This window comes from Protopterus annectens, chromosome 7.part0 (genome assembly GCF_019279795.1).
Source record: "Protopterus annectens isolate FY-2018-M chromosome 7.part0, PAN1.0, whole genome shotgun sequence".
NCBI lineage: Eukaryota > Metazoa > Chordata > Ceratodontiformes > Protopteridae > Protopterus > Protopterus annectens.
The window spans coordinates 110,507,516-110,521,575 of NC_056739.1; the positions used below are offsets into that span (position 1 = coordinate 110,507,516).

The following is a 14,060-nucleotide window of genomic DNA, read 5'->3' on the forward strand; positions in this document are numbered from 1 at the left end:
TTTTCTAGGAGTTTAGAGATGGGAGACAGAATAGCTATGGGATGGAAGTTTGTAGTATTGTTATTATTGCCACTTTTATGCAAGGGTATGATAAAGGCCTTTTTCCAAATTTGGGGTACTATGCTTTCTTTGATAGAGCGGTTGATTAGAATACTAATAGGGTAGGCAATGGCTTCTGCAGCTATGCTAAGGAAGTATGAAGGAATATTGTCTGGGGCATTAGAGCATGGCTTTAGTTTCTGGAGGAGTTTTTTTATGGTAGATGTGGGAATAGGTTTTAGTGAGAAAGGTGGAGAAAGGGGGTAGGGTATTTGAGGGTGGTGGTATTGGAGAGGAAGTAAGAGTGGTGATGGGAGTGGAGGGAAAGGTAGAGGAGGATGAGGGTGAAGTCGAGGATGCGGTGGTATCAGAGAATGAGGAGGTTAGTTTGGAAATAGAATTAATGAAAAAAGAGTTGAATTGTGTAGTCAAGTCCATGTCAGAAGCATTGGGGTCTGGGCTGGGGTTGGCTATTTTGCCAGGATTGATAAGGGAAGAGATTCCTTTCCAGAATTTTTGAGGATTTGTTTTATTAGTGTTTTGGAGTATGGAAAAGTAGTTTTGCCGATCGGTGATAACAAGCCTTTTTACTTTGTTTCTAAGTGTTTTGAATTCATTATGGGTGAGTGGAGATTTATTTTTCTGATAAAGTGTCCAGGCCTTGTCTCTATGTCGCATGGCTGTTAGTGTGTCTTTGGTTAACCAGGGGGTAGTTTTTAGTTTTATTCTTTTAGTCCTTATAGGAGCATGGTAGTCTAGAAGGTTTAGGAAGGTTGTGTTGAAGTGGGCCACGGCATTGTCTAGAGGTAAAGTTTTTAGAATGTTCCAGTCAACTACTTTTAGAGAGTCAGAGAAAGCTATTGGGTTGAAGTTTTTATGGTTGCGGGTAGTAATATAATTATGTGTTCTCTGTAAAGGTGCTGGTAGTCAAAATGTGAAGATAGGTAGGTGGTCACTAAGGGAGTCTGGAAGTGTACCACTATCAGATAAATAATGAGGGTGAGAGACTAGAATCCAGTCTAGAAATCCAGTCTATATTCTGCCTGATTTTCTAAATAATCCTTCACTTGGTTTTTAACACTGCTTGGTGCCTTCTCAGACCTTTCACTATCTACTTTCTTTCTTGTTTGTATCTCTTTTATCTTCTTGAGAGTTTCTACTTATTTTTTTTTTACTTGATTCCTCCCAGTAGTGTCTTGCATTTGATGATAGCCTATTTAAATATTGATATAAACAAAGAATGGGTATCACTCTCTCCTTCAAATTCTCTGATTACCTCCTGCAGTGCCCCCTTTATCTCTTGTTTAAAGGATTGCTTATTTCTAATTTCCTTACTGTAATCATGACTGGTGCATGGTAAGAAAGACAACTCAGATATATGTGCTGTTTCACCATGGATACATGCTCTTTTGTGATATAATCTCTACTCAATCTTGCCCATGTGATATATTTAATAGGAAAATAAGTGTATTCTTTTTCATTATTTAATATCTTTACAGCATCCTCAAAGTCAAACATCTGGAAATGCTTACTCAAGTATCCACCTTCCTTCTGCACCCTTTCCATTCTTGGCCCTCCCACTACACCTCTCTCCTTACAAACTATGTTCCAATCTCCTGCCAACAAAATTACTCATTGATAATTAGTCTCTCTCATTACTTGTTTAATTTTTTTTTTTGGGGGGGGGGGCAAATAAACATTTGCCAAAGTGATGTGATACCCTAATGAATAGTCTTTGATCATCACAGACACACCTTGTTTACGTTTTCTTTTCATTATTATAAACCCCCCGCACACACTTTTACCTGTCTTGTGACTATAATCTGCAGTATATTTTATATCACCACTATTTTTAATTAGGGCTAAATGTTCACTTGCTGTCAACTGTGTCTCCTGCAATATAATTATGTGGGCAGCACTTTTATCTTTGATTTCTTATTTTTATCCACTAATCCATTCACATTCCATGTCAATATATTCAATTATCATTAGTTCTTTCCTCCCCAGCTGTTAAATAGTATGCCCTTGCTGCCTTCTTTCTGTCCTTCACCTCATTTTTTTGTAGTTCTTATTTTTACCTTAAAAATAATACTTATCTGCTTCCTTCTTCATTATTCTGCCCTTCACCCTTCCATCTTGCTGTGTGCAAACTATACACAACAAAATTCTATCAACCATGTACAAATGTGAATTATTTAGTGGGTCTAAATTAGTTTATGCCTTAGCTCTAAGTTGCAGATTCATCTTCAAGAATAATTCTGTCAGGCCTTTATCTCTTTCTCTCCCTAGGTCTCACAATATCCCTTTTGTCTTGCATCACTTTTTCCTCACAGAATGTTCATTGTCAAAGTGCTCATTTCATCTACTAAACTGGTTGCACTACCTTCACCTCCTGCTTAGCTCCCTTGCGAGCCACTCAGTTAGTACTGGTCATGCACCTATTCCTACATTTCAATTATTAATTTGTTTACCTGGCCCTTGATATACCTTACACTGCATACCTTAATGTCTTGTTTATCTTTGCCCCACATTTGACACCTAGTGAATACATCCTCTTTGCTAGCATCATGTCTTGTCATCTCAGCTTCCAGTCTAACCCTGTTAAAGGCCCATCCCCTCATTGCCTCCAAGGGATGGCTATAATCCTCCACCATATCTGAATATTTAAGAGTGTAACTTGTCATTTATCCCCTTAAGGTGTATGCATTTAATGATTAATTCTACTTTTTACTGATTAGTCACCAATTCTATTTAGATACAACTCTTTTTTTTATTCTAAAACTAAGACTTAAATAAGTATCCAAGAATCAGAAGCCTTACGTTTCTTCCCCTAACTGCAGAAGTCTCTCAAACAAGAAGTTTAAAAAATGCAGTACCTTAGTACAACTAAATATGGATAATCTCTGTTTAAATCTTGTTTACAGGCCTTCTTCCTGCTCATTCAAACCCTATTTCATGACTTGTAATGCTAACATTGCGATCGTTTTGGGCAAATGGTTACTTTTTTATTTTACTCCGCTTTATTTTAAAGTAATAGACACAAGTCCGCCCCCAAAAACAGTGCTTCTATTTTCCCATGGTTATGCGGGTTATTAATTAATCCTCAGTCTACTGCGCATTTGTGATATCTAGTGATATCTAGTGAAATGAAATGTTAGGTAGCTATACATTTTTTACTCCTCTGATCCACATGACTCTCTATCAAATGGCTTTCAGTGGCCATTACTTAATTATATCACAAAAATAAAGCTTTAGTTCTGTACTGTCCTCTTTCAGTTGTTTCCCTCTCAGATTTTCAGGCATTAAAGTTCTTCAGTTGTCTCTAAATCTTTTAACTGGCTTTCATGAAGTTGTGTCACAACCAGTCTTGCTGTCTCTCTTACCAACTTATGTTTGTCCATCATTTTTCTCTGGAATACTGGAAGGGGTTTCACCACTCATCTCTCGTGGTATTTATTTTTCTTTGCCCAATCGCCAGCTGACAGCTGCATCTGCTTGTCTCCGTGACATTCAGTCCTCTCCAGTTCTTGTGCTCTCTTCTCTAACTGGTCTCCTTCTCAATATGTTTTTGTCCCCATTAGGATGAAAATCCAGTAGGATACTTCAATTTAAATCTAAGTTTTTTCTCTTTTCACTTTTTGAAAACAGGCACAAATATGGTTTGCTTTTGTCTAGTCAAAACTAAAAAAGTGCTTGTCTCTCCTACCTTCAAGATCACATCTCTACTCCACAATTTGGAAAGTACATTTTCTTTCTGACTGTAAGACTGGGATTTTAGTAACATGCGCCTCTGCTGCTTCACAGTTGATGTTTGTGGTGAATAGATGATGTGTTCTCTTTATATGTGTATATCCTAGGCCAGAATTGATGTCCAACACTCAGTAAGTCTCATGAATTCCTAACAAGTTTTCCCTTCCGGTGCCTTTGGCATAGTCATGAATCATAAGTTTCCTCCAATTATGTTACTTTCTGTAATGCCTCCTTTCTCACCTGTCTTCTTTGATGTCTGATTCCATCTCCTGGATAGCCACTATATTGTCAGAATGCCTGGAGAGTTCCTTTTCTATCTCCTCTACTTTTTTGTTGTTCTGTATCACAAATTCTGCTAAGGAACAACAAGTCAAATATTTCCTTGTGGATTTTATTAATTTTATCCTCTAAACCAATTTTGTTCACTGATTCTGCAGTCAGAGCCTCTGTTTCTTTTCTCAGCCAAGGAAGCAGATTGCTAGTTGCCTTCAGTTCAACTCTTTTTACTGTAGGAATTTTTTCTTTTACATGCCACTCACTTTTTCATCTTCATGTGACTAATGTAAGTGGATTGCCAGATTAAAATATCTTTTGACAAAGTTTATCTCATTTAATAGATATTTTTCATAGTTACAGAGGGAGCTCAGTTTCCCAGCTTTTATCCAAATGCTAGCATACCAGAAATCCATCCAGGTGTTTATCAGTAAGATATGATAAACTTACTATATATCTCAGTCTTGGAGCTTTAATAAATCAGAGAATTTTTTTACAAGACTAAAGCTTATATAGTCTGGCCAAAAAAAAACAAAAAACTCATGTTATAATTTACTGCTATAATGACCCCCTCCCCCATGAAGTTAGTGATGCTTTTTGTCATTTTAAATGTTGAAACAAAAATACAGTTATTTTATAAACACATACAAACATGTAGATATTTGAGATGTTGTAATCTTCTTGTCTGTAGTGCTGTTAGCTGAGGTAGTGCACTGTATGAGCTGACCATACAGGTGTCTGATTCTGAAAATGTATGAAAACCTGGAAGCAGAGACACTGACATTAGTAGGTAGGGTCAGTTAAGGCCAGAATACCCACAGACTACAACACTGGCAAGACATTTATTTCAAAATAAAAGTGCAACTAAGATTTCCTTGCAGAGTAACAAATACAATATGGTATTGTGACTTCAGGCCTAAAAGAATATGTATTTCTGTGCACATGGGAGGTTTTCATTCTTTTTAAATGTTGCAGCACACAAATAATATCACAACTTTTTTTTTACTAAAATTGATGGTGCAGCTGCTGCCTTCCCAAAACAGCTAACTGCACAATCTAAGGATGTTGTATAGGTCATTGTCCCAGAATCACATTTCAAGAAAATAAGGCAAACCATATTAGTCTGTGAACTGATTCATCCTTCCATCTTTTCCAGTTCTGAATGATTTTCTTGGGTTCTTGTGCTTGGGAGGGCATGTCCCACACACCTGGCCATACCATGATGCCACTCATTAAGACGGTACCTAACTCCTCAGCCTGCTTTATATGTGTATCCATTTACACTTTATGAATCACAATCCTCATTGATTTTATTTTATTTTATTTTATTCTACTATTTGTTAACCAGGTAAGTATTTTGGTTCATGGACCCCTTTACAGCTGTGACCCATCCCATATGCAAAATTACAGTAGCATGTTTTTGGTTGATGGGAAGAAACAGAGGGTCCTGGAGGAAAATGCATGTACACAAGAGGAGAGTATACAGACTTCAGCAGACTGAGTACATGTCAGGACTGAACCCCAGAACCTGGTGCTGTGAGCCAGAGCTCTAAGCACTAAGCCACAGTGATGCCCCCTGTGTTCAATGCCTATAGTGAAAGTTTCTAAGTGTCCTTATGGCAGACAAATAATGTTCCAAGACATAATCTCTGAAATTATCTCTAATGCCTGGGAGAGGAACATGATGTAAAACACTGATGCTAAGTTCCAGAGATTCAGCCCAGTTACCTGCAAAAATTAGAACAATAACCTACTTTACAGCAAGGAGATGGTGGCAGCAGAAGATTCATCTCATGGTGATCAGGAGATGAGTCCCACCCACAGCCCCATATGTCTGCTAAACCTCTGTCAGAAAACAAGGGATATGAAATGTAAGCCTCAGTTAAACCTTTCAAAAGTCAAATCCAATTTTGAAATTGCCATCCTGTCCTGGAGCATTACAAGCTTCTTCTAAAAGAACAGAAGCTTGTTTGCTTCTCTGTTTCTACCCAGGAGGGCAAGGGGCCCAAAGAAAGTGCATCTCCAGGTATCACCTTGAGAAGGGTATCCTGGGCCGTGAAGGTGCTGCTATTGCATGGGCCATTCAGCCAGAATACTCTTGCTACTGGCCAGATCCTGGATAAAAATTCCATGAAGTCACTTCCTTGAACTGGTGTAGCTATAGGCTGAGGACTCTGCTCCCCCAGTCTCCTTCCCAGAACTTTGGGAAACAGTGGCCTGTGAAAAAGGATGGTCCAAAGGTTCTTTTGCCCTAGAGGCCCTGGTTAAGGCTTTTAATTTCAAGCTGATGTCAGAAGTCTGGTGGGACCTTTTCTTGGGGGGGGGTAGCATCTCCCTTTAAAGAACACACTGCTTGATATAACCAAAGAGACTGGCAAAGGCAACTCATGTCCCAACGCAGTCACCACTAGTAGGCAATTAACCAGCTCTAGATCTTAGCTGACCATTAACAAGAATGCATCTAACAAATGCTCACCCCCACACTCATTAGCCATGTATGAACATGTTCTTGCTGAGCCTGTTATGATTTGCTGGAATCTGTTCATTTCCTGTTCGTGTAAGGACCTAGAGTTTACCTCTGAGAAATATAAATAGAGTGATGCCTCAACACTCTGCATCTACTGCTAGCTGACCCCTCCCTTTGAGGTTCATAATGCACTCTGTGGAATGGATTGTGGCCCATATTCTTTCCCATCAAAAATATCTAAATGAATATGTGTGGTGGAGGTGCCTTGGATCAATTCCTGTGTATAGACAGCTGCCTTGGATCAATTCCTGTGTATAGACAGCTATCAGGGATGCCACATGTGCATCCTGAAAACACTCAGACTCTGCTTCTATCGCTGTTAAGAAAGCAGATTCTCTTTCTACAGGCTCTTAGCTTTATTAAATAAGATCTTGTGCAGCCATCCTTAGACTGCCTTCTCTGTGATTTTCTCTACCCAGTACAAAGAGCCTACATACCTTCATTGTTTTAAAAGACTGCCACAGATAAGGAGTCTAAAGCATTAGATATGGTAGACAAGGTGGCTTAGAGCCCCAAACTATTCAAATCACCAATTCAGATTCCAATTTTCCCAAGTGGACCAGTGAGAAGGAGTAGGTTAAAAGCAGCTAGGAATGGCTTCCATGCAGTCTGGTGTAATTCTGACTGGGATGAAACTATAGTTAGGCCTGCCGGCTAAGTCATGTTTCTCCATAGGACGGTCTGGCTGACGCTATTCTCTTTGAAGAGAGGCCATGGATTCTAACTTAGATGCCCCATTCAAGAGTGGAGATTTTATTTGGCCAATTTTGTCAGGACTTAATGGCTGACCTAAGTAAAGAGAATGAGGTGTTCTCCACTGCTGAGAACTTCTTTTAGCTCACAATCAGCCCCCTGTATCAACTCAATTAGGATTAGATAACTTCCTCATGTATGAAGATTACAGAAGGCACATAAGTATCACATGGTTGTGCACTCTCCAGTGCCTGCTAAGGTTAACCAAGAATATAACTTGCAGCCATAACTACAGTTTGTGGCTAGACATTACGAGGAAGGTTCTCCAGGTCTGTCCCAAGCCACCATAAGAGAAAAGTGGACTGTGGATGTGGTCATGGTCAACCACATGTTAGAGCACTTGGGTTCTCTTCCAGAAATAGCTGTACTAAGAGATCAGTCTCTCTGCAGAGCTCTTGATCCAGGCCCAGACTTTATTCATCAAGGCCATACCCCCCCCCCAATTAGAATTAGGCTAGGAGTTCTATTCACACCTATTTCTGTTTTTGATGGAACAGAGGATGTGTTCTGTCCTAGTCCTTGCAGACTTCAATGGCCACATTGGACACATCTGAGATGTCAGTTTCCAGATGGTCATTCCTCCTGTTATGCAGGACACCTGGGTAGTTTCACTGGACATGAACTTTGTTACATCACTGACAAGAGTTTCATACAGGAAGTTGTTTGATTTATTCTGTGTGGGCACCAGTTTGTTTATTTCTTTAAACTTGATAACCCCTGTACATCTTCTGAGCCTAGTGAACCATTTTCAGGCTCAGCTTGGGAGCACATTGTTAAAACAAGTTAAAGAGAGATGGTACTGATAGACATCACTAATGCAGAGAGATGCAAAATAGTGTGAAAATCCAGTATAGGGATATGAGATTACATATATGTACAACTGAATCTTATAAAAGTTGCTGCTGTAAATACAAATATAAATGTACCAAGTTAAAAGTCCTTTGTCTCACAGAGTGGGGATCAGATGAAAGATGAATAAAACACTTGACTAGAGTTATGACAAGTGTAAATGTAGGTTGTTAAACTTTTGAACATGATAAGATGCAAATTGCCTCTGGAGTTTATTCAGCACCCACAGTGTATCCATTGTGCTTGCCATAATGGATGAAGCATTATGAGATGGAACTTCATGTGTTCCACGATCAGGATGACTAGCTGTTACAGGCTCTACTGAAAGACTCTTTGGTTGTGTTTTCCTGGAGTCAGACACACCTGTGACAGTATTTGCTGGGTGTGGGTGGCATAAACAGGGAAGAAGTTCTATTTGATCAAGTCCCAGAGGACAGCCTTCACAGGCATAGAGTTAGACACTGTCTAGTTCAATCATTCCGGTCTGTGGAGAGATCCCAGCAGGTCATGAATGTGACAGTCTGGTGAGGCTGCAGCAGGTGAGCCAAGCTCAGACTCTCTTGATAATTGCCATTTATGTTTCCTGCAGTCTCTGCTGGACCTGATGTTACTTCCTACAACACCTAATACACCTACTATTGCCTCATGTCTGTGTATGCAGGTACTGCACTGGACTGAGAGCTGTTAATGGCTGCAGAGCCAACATGCACTCACACATCTACTACTGGTGTCAGGCCACTGTCACTGTATTCCAAAGTAGTAGACAGCTCCCACTAATTGTCATGCAGGTCTTGCATTACTTTCAATGCACCCACCACAGGTCAAGGCACAGAGTAATGACTCTATATCAACCATTCAGTGCTGCATGCAATTCTTCTGACCCTATGCTCCATTAGAGAAGCCTCATTTTGCCACTTAGAAAAATGCAGTTCTCCCCATCTTTTTTTAATCACAGCAGCAGCCCAAAGCAGAGTTTGCAGTGAATGCGTGTCTCCTGTTGTGGAAAAATATCTGTACGCCTTCCTTTTGTTCCTTTCTAATTCCACAGTAACTGCAAAATTCAGAGAAGACTGGTGACCAAGAAGTCTAAAGTTTTAGGCTCTCAGTTCCCTACTGATACAGAAATATCTACTGGTTCTAGCCAAGGGGGGCCTCCTCAGTCAGGATGGCACCAGCTGTAGGCCTTGTGATCCCACTGAACCTTCTAGCTGAAGTCAGAAGTGATTAAAACTGCCAGGCATACTTTCATCATGCAGACATACTCTGGCAGGTGAAAAAAATTTCTATTTATGTGAAACAGTACCCGGTAATGCCCCAGCAGGTCAGTTTTCAAATTATTCTAACATTTGAGGTCCCTGTATAACTTGCAGCTTAGTTAGACCACAGTCAGGATGCATCTATGAATCTATCTGCTATTTTATATCTCTGCCTCACTCAGCTAACTGCTGTACCAACTTATGCTTCAATGTATGTTCAATCTATGTATTAACTTATGTTTCAGTTTATTGTTTCAATGTATATTTCAAGCTATGTACTGTTTAAAATGTTTGTTTCATAATGCTTGTCATGTACTGGAGCTTTTCTCCTCTGGGGTCCACTGAAAATGGGCCAGTTGGGCCAACCCGGTTAACAAATGTAAAATACATAAATAAATAGATAAATTGTGTCTGAAATGCTGCATCTCTTCACAACTTTGAAGACCCCCCCTCCCCCCAATGTGGGATTTGAGATTCATGGCCTACACACTTGCCAGACTCCCATTCAAAGCAACTGCTTTGGCTGCATTAGTTTCAGTTTCTAGGATACTGATTTTTTTTGGTAATTATGCCGTCTGCCTGCAGGATCTCAGAGTTGTAGGCTTTCATGTGACGGAATCTTATCTGACCTTTCATATGGATTTTATGGTCCTAAACCAAATTTCCTCCTGAAAAGTAGGTTATGAATTTGCTTTGAAGTTGTCCATTCATCTCTCTGTTGTCTTCACCTAAGCAGAAACCAGAAGAAAGACATAGCCTTTCGTATTCTGGATGTTCATCACCACCCCAGGTATAACTTGAGGCAAGTGTTTGAGTTTAAAAAGATGAAAACAGCTTTCTTCACCTTTGCTGTAATAAGGAATATACTTGCAGTCACCAGGTAAGCCCTTTCTAGGTGGACTGCCATCTTAATATCCTCTGCAGCTCACTGCCATTGTCTAATTCTGTAGTGAAAACCAGCTCCATTAGAGGTGGAATATTCCAGTGCTTGCTTCAAAATAGCTCCACTGCAGACAAGTGGCATTCTGGCCAATTTGTTATTATTGTCACAACTGTGACTCTACCAGCTAGGCTTCTTCTGGTATTTCTGTGTTTCACAACTCAGCCTTGAGATTCTATTCTCTCTTCTCTGCCTTCTACTAGGAGAGGACCATCTCTCCATTTCTCTGTGCATGGATGGCTCCTCCACCCAGTCCCAGTTGCTGATTCCTGTAAGCCCGGCAGGTAAAGGAGACTGTAGGTGTCAGATATTTGTTTTTTCCTCCCTCTATCTGCAGGAGATATGCTCATTCAGTGGTTGGGGCAGACTGACAGGATCATGAGTTTGGCACTCTCTATTACTAGTACTGTGTGTGGCATGTACCATAACCTCCCACTCTCAGGGTTGATGTTTCAGCAATGAGCTGTACCTAATCTAGGCTGAGGCTCGCCTCATACAACTGGTACTTAAAGAATATATATCATGTCTGGTAAAGGTCACAAAGTAGTGGTACGTTTGGCAGTCACTACAGCATAATGGTAGAGTTCATAGAGGATGTTAGAGGCAGTGCTGGGTTTGGGAGAGCCTATAGGACACAGTGGTTAGTACAGTACAGAATATAGGAAGTAACAGTATCTCGCAGAAGTTGTGGGGAGTAACTGTAAATTTAATAGAGATATACAAGGAAATGGTAGCTTTGCCAGAGGGCTGCATATAAGAAGTAGTAGCAGCTATTGCAGAGACTGTAGGGTAGTTACAGTTGTGATGCAGGGCACATTAAATATGACAGATGCTGTAGGACCTAACAGTGTATATAGCAAAAGCTTCAGAAAATAACTGTGTGGCAGGAATTCTGGATAGTGGTAGAGCTGACTGAAAATGCATGAAGTCGTGGAAGGTGGACCAGATGATGTGGGAGGTAACTGCAAGTCTAACACAGTCTGTAAGTAGTAGTTGCAGAAGGTTTGGAAACAGTCAACAGGACAAAGTTCCATAGACTTTACACAGATTTATGGAACAGACACTTCAGATGTGGAAAAGGGCCACAGGAGCTGAGTTCTTAGAAGCCCCTAAGCATTAATACCAAAGGGGGAAGAGCCTTTGTAGGTTTTAAAGGACCACCATCTTTTCCTGAAGATAAAATTATCCCCACGGAGGCACCTGATCTAATGCAGTGCAGAGCTTATTGCTGTCTAATATGAATAGGTACATGTATGAATGAGATTCTGCATGGAGAACACCACCATGAAAAACACTTAATTGTGCCTTCATACAGTCCAGACTGAATAGAGGACTGTTTAGTTTTCAGACAGAGCTCAGACAAGAGATGTAATGATTCCCTGTTCTCGTCTACCAAATTAAGCATTTTGTTCATAACTCTAAACAAGTCAACAAAATCACAGTGTGCATCTCCACATTTCATCAAGTTCTAACCTTTACAGTTCAATTGCTGTAAACAGGATAAAATAACATTATATCATATTGTCTTTCTGCAGTATTCTGGAACAGCTCATGTTCTTAATTTGGTTCTTAAGTACAATTGTATGCTGCAAAAGGTTTGAAACAACAGACCATCCATCTCTTGTTGTCTTTTTTTCACATGAGCTTAAGATACACATAGTGATATACTTCTGAAAGGAAGCTAACTGTATTCCTCCCGTGCACAGACAGTTTGCACAATCTGAATCAGGCTATTTCCAACAAAAATATTGAGGATTCCCCTCAGATCTTGTTGCAAAGTTGTGCATTCTTTGTTCTGTATGCTCCGGTTGTTAAATACTGCTAACAAAAGAACTTCTGTTAACTTTGTTTATTTAATCTGTAAGAAAAGAAAAAAAACACCAGTCAGACTAGGTTATGGTCAGAACTCTACACAGATTAGTTCTGAACATTATATAGCAAAATAAGATCTGATCCCAGAATGTCATGTTCAGAACTTCAAGTAACCACTACCTGATCCAAAATGAAGTAGCACTGGACATTTGGAAAAGCTAAGTAATAAATTACTATACCCTGTTAGGAAAATGTTAAGAAGATAATCACAGAAGGACTGGTAGACAGCCTTTTTGATTCAACACAGAATTAATCTTTATTAAGCCTATCACCATACAGTAAAAATATAAATAAATAAATAATTAAAAAACGACAAACTGGATTCACAAAACATAATTAAAATGAAATAAAACACAAATGAAGTAATGCTAAATTATAAAAACTGAGTTTAATAAAACAATTTTTATTTATTTATTTGATATTTGTTAACCAGGTTAGTCTGTCTGGGCGATGCCCTTTTTCAGTAGACACCCATAGAGAAAAGCTCCAAATAGTACACACTCCATAGCTAATTATAAGAGTAAAACAGTAGTCTCATAGTTACAAATCACACACAGTCAAAGGAAGAAGTAATACCAAACTGTAAGGCAGTAAGCAAACGTAGTAGCATTCCATACATAGTTAAAGCATCATTTTTACACAATTCAGTCACAGTGATATGATACAGTAAAAGCAGTTGACACAGGAAGTTTCATCCTGTACATAGTCACTAGTAACAGTTTCTTGCAGATAGTTCAGGTAACCCACATCACTAGTAACAGTTTCTTGCAGATGGTTCAGGTAACGCACATCAGAAATGAAAGAATTACTGTAAAGGCTATCCTATGGAACAAATAGAGGATAAGAAAAGATGGGTAGGTAGAGAGTAGAGGGGAGAGATTGAGAGGCGGGGAAGATAAATGGAAGTGGGGAGGGATAGAGGTTGATTAAGATGGGTCACTGCAAGAGTACGTCCAAGAGTGTAGCAGATAGTTTTTTTAGTGTTTTTTTTAAACAGTTGGTATTCAAAATTGATCGTATGTATTGGAGCACTTTATTCCAAGCATTTGCGACTGTGTGGTTGTACAGAAGTTAGACAGGGAATTGTTATGGCTAGGCTTGTATAGGCCCTAGGGCCAATAGCCTAGTACCAACCTATGAACCAATGGTTCTGTTGGGTTTGTAAATCTGAAGGAGGTGTTTGTCTGAGCTACGAAGTATACGGTTGGGTACATAGGGAGTGATGAGGGTAGAGAGAGCAGGACAGGAATGGGGTTGGTTTAATAAGGAGTAAGTGAGGTGAAGTTGAGGCAGAAGGAGATGATGGCAAAACTCAAGCCACTGTAGGTTTTTTTAAAGAAAGGCAGTGGTGTCGGTGATATGGTAGATTGGTGGCAAATCTAGCTATTTTATTATATGTAAGTTCCAGCTTAGTAAAAAGATTAGTTTACAGGTTTTACAGGTTGGTGAGGATTGGGGCAGTATACAGTAGGCTGGATAGTACCACAGAGTTTGGATTCATTTGTCAGGATTTTTTTTATTTCATAGAGTAGGCCTAGCTTTTGGTGAGTCTTTTAATGCAGTTTTGAATATGAAGATCAAATTTAAGATGATTGCCAATTATAACCCCAAATAGTTTAGTATAGGGTTCAACCTTGATAGAAGTGTTATATATTGAGAAGTGACAGTAAAGGTGGATTTATTGTATTGGAGGGATTTAGGGAGGAAGAGGAGGAGTTTAGTTTTATTAGGGTTTAGAAGGAGTTGGTTGGATGTTAGTCAGTTTTCAACAGAGTGGAGAGATTCCTGGGTAATGGTGAGG

General features: G+C 39.5%; 1 protein-coding gene across 1 annotated transcript in view; it reads right to left on the reverse strand.

Moving 5' to 3' along the window:
- Window positions 1-4,885: 4,885 nt before the first annotated feature.
- The window catches only part of LOC122806268 (LHFPL tetraspan subfamily member 5 protein-like), a 155,210-nt gene continuing 146,035 nt past the window's right edge, over window positions 4,886-14,060 (reverse strand). Inside the window, exon 4 of the mRNA XM_044076543.1 lies at window positions 4,886-12,245. The gene's annotated coding sequence lies outside the window, so the exon portion shown is untranslated. The remainder of the gene's footprint in view (window positions 12,246-14,060) is intronic.